Source organism: Artemia sp. Qi Xiang Cuo, unplaced genomic scaffold (genome assembly GCF_049724085.1).
Source record: "Artemia sp. Qi Xiang Cuo unplaced genomic scaffold, ASM4972408v1 HiC_scaffold_3164, whole genome shotgun sequence".
NCBI lineage: Eukaryota > Metazoa > Arthropoda > Branchiopoda > Anostraca > Artemiidae > Artemia > Artemia sp. Qi Xiang Cuo.
Genome location: NW_028300559.1, coordinates 43,797 through 47,475, shown reverse-complemented (window position 1 = coordinate 47,475; position 3,679 = coordinate 43,797).

Sequence of the window (3,679 nt, the reverse complement as noted above, 5' to 3'; positions counted from 1 at the left end):
TAAAACCGTTTCTGAAACTGGGACTGTATTGCAGGCGTTTTGTTTTTTACATTATTATTCAAAATTTATCATCTGCTATCAGCAGTTCTTTCCAATAAGTTTGAAATAAAAAGTGATGAATATTTTTTAAGAAATAATTATGACCATTCTATGTTTTAGGAGTGCTCGTCGCTATCGACGCCAAAGACTTTCAGGTAATTATAGTCTTCTCTTTTTTTTCCGGATCGTTGATTCATTTAGAATTCGTACTTTTGATTTCCTTTGTGTATGGATGTATCAGTCAAGGGTTTGTAGCTGCAAGTCAAGCTGACGTCATGAATAAAACCACTGTCGACGACAAAACAACTATACACCAGGTCCATTTTGTTTTCCTTCAAAAAAGAAACTTCCACCCTCAGATTGTGTTGGCCTTAAGGCTTATAAACTTTGGCATGATTATTTGGAAATCTTGTTTTTTTACGGTTGACCAGTTATGGAAGCACCAAATTTCAGCTATTTTAGCACCAAATTGTCCAGGTGCTGGCAGCCGTACTGGCAGACACATACTTACCACAAGTATATAACTTTTAATTCTCATTCTGTTTTAATTAATTTTTCATATGTGGCATGCATTGTATTATCAATAGACATTAAGAAATGGTATAGGGTGCCTATACCGAATAAAGTCCAAAGAATTAGTAAAATTATAGTTCTTATTTTGAAGACGAAATGGGCGGGTTGAACCTGGTGGGAAATAAATTTATGTATGGCTCAATGACTGTTAATAGCAGCTGCATGTTGCTATGAGTACTAACTCCTGGTCAGTTTCTATTTGTGAGACTATTTGAGAAATGAACAGCCTGGACCATCAAATGAGACTTGACATATTCGAGCAGCAAAGAAAAAAAGGGATAAAGATCCTTCAGACCATTTCCGGGGTATAAATCGTCAAATCGATGTTTCAGTTGCTGGGCCTTTCGTACAGGGATTACTAGCAAGCTAGTCGCACAACCTTGCTATTGTGAGGTTCAACTTCCGGGCCCAGATTCGGCAAGCATAGAATTAATCCAGCGTGCTAATTGAAGGTTTGCATAAAAAATAATTGAAATTTTTTCTGACGAAAACAAAATTAAAAAAAAAAGAAACCGGGGTTTAGAATACAAGCGACAGTAGGAATCAGATTGAGTCACTAAAAAATAAGATTAAAAATGATATTAACGTCTAGAACACTTGCAAAAGCAAGGATTGAAACAAATTAAAAACGAAAGTTTAATAAAAAGCTAGATATGTGTTGCAGCCATAATTGTGTTATAAATTGGCTTGACAATTACTAGTTTGTATCCTTTTTTAACGCCTTGTTATAAATCTAAAAAAATGTAAAATTTGCAAGTGTCGTTTTTTTATATTCCTAATTTCTTGATTTTTTTTTCGGTTTATTATTTGTAAGTTTCAAGTTATTAAAAATCATTTTACATAATAATTATAACCATTTTTTTAGTTTTCATATATTTTTTTTGAGTTAGTATTTAATACTAATTGGCTAGCGTGCTAGACTTAAAATCCTTTGTCCGTAAGGACAGATATTATTGACAGTTTTGACTGTTAATATTTATATTTTTTTACTAAATTTGACATTTTTAAAATATCCTTATTTGAGAGGGGACCATAGAACCGTTACTGAAACTACGACTGTGTTGCTGGCGTTTTCTTTTTTTCATTATTATTCAAAATTTAGCATCTTCTACCTGCAGTTCTTTCCAATAAGTTTGAAATCAAAAGTGATTTAGATTTTTTACGAATTAATTCTGACCATTCTATGTTTTAGAAGAGTGCTCGTCGCTATCGACGCCAAAGACTTTCAGGTAATTATATTCTTCTCTTTTTTTCAGGATCGTTGATTCATTTAGTATTCCTACTTTTGATTTCATTTGTGTATGGATGTATCAGTCAAGGGTTTGTAGCTGCAAGTTGAGCTGAGGCCATGAGTAAAACCACTGTCGACGACAAAACAAATATAAACTAGGTCCATTTAGTTTTCCTTCAAAAAAGAAACTTACACACTCAGAATTTGTTGGCCTTGGGGCTTATAAACTTTGGCATGATTATTTGTAAATCTTGTTTTTTACGGTTGACCAGTTATGGAAGGATCAAATTCCAGCCATTGTTGTCCAGGTGCTCGCAACCGTACTGGCAGACACCTACTTACAACAAATATATAACTTTTAATTCTCATTCTGTTTTGATTAATTTTTCATATGTGGCATACATTGTATAATCAATAGACTTGATTTATGGACCTGGTATGGTCCATAATAGACCTGGTCCATATGGTCCATAATTGAACCATTATATGGTCCAATAGACCTGGTATTTATGACCATTCTATGTTTTAGGAGAGTGCTCGTCGCTATCGACGCCAAAGACTTTCAGGTAATTATATTCTTCTCTTTTTTTTCAGGATCGTTGATTCATTTAGTATTCCTACTTTTGATTTGCTTTGTGTATGGATGTATCAGTCAAGAGTTTGTAGCTTCAAGTCGAGCTGAGGTCATGAATAAAACCACTGTCGACGACAAAACAACTATACACCAGGTCCATTTTGTTTGGACCGAATAAAGTCCAAAAAATTAGTAAAATTATAGTTCTTATTTTGAAGACGAAATGGGCGGGTTGAACCTGGTGGGACATAAATTTATTTAAAACTCCGCTATGGCGGAGTTCAAACTCCGGGCCCAGAATTGGCAAGCAGAGCATTAATCCACTGTGCTGCATGAAGGGTTGCAGCAAAAAGCATTGAAAAGATGTCTGAAGCAATGAAAATTAAAGAAAAAAGAAATATGTGGTTAGAAGATAACCGACAGTAGGAATCAGATTGAGTCACTAACAAATACGAGGAAAAATGATATTAGCGTCTAGAAGACTTGCAAAAGCAAGGATTGAATCAAATTAAAAACGAAAGTTTAATAAAAGGCCAGATATTGTGTTGCGGCCATAATTGTGTTATAAATTGGCTTGACAATTACTAGTTTGTATCCTTTTTTAACTCCTTGTTATAAATAAAAAAATGTAAAAATTGCAAGTGTCGTTTTTTAAATTCCTAATGTGTTGATTTTTTTTTGGGTTTTTTTTTTTTTATTTTAAAGTTATTACAAATCATGTTACATAAGAATTATAACCATTTTGGTAGTTTTAATATTTTTTTTTTGAGTTAGTATTTAATGCTAATTGGCGAGCGTGCTCGACTTAAAATCCTTTGTCCTTAAGGACAGATATTATTGACAGTTTTGACTGTTTTTATTTTTTTATTTTTTTTACTAAATTTGCAATTTTTAAAATTTCCTTATTTGAGAGGGGACCATAGAACCGTTTCTGAAACTACGACTGTGTTGCTGGCTTTTTCTTTTTTATATTATTTTTCAAAATTTAGCATCTGCTACCTGCAGTTCCTTCCGATAAGTTGAAATCAAAAGTGATTTAGATTTTTTACAAATTAATTCTGACCATTCTATGTTTAATGAGAGTGCTCGTCGCTATCGACGCCAAGACTTTCAGGTAATTATATTCTTCTCTTTTTTTTCAGGATTCTTGATTCATTTAGTATTCGTACTTATGATTTCCTTTATGTATGGATGTATCAGTCAAGGGTTTGTAGCTGCAAGTCAAGCTGACGCCATGAGTAAAACCACTGTCGACGACAAAA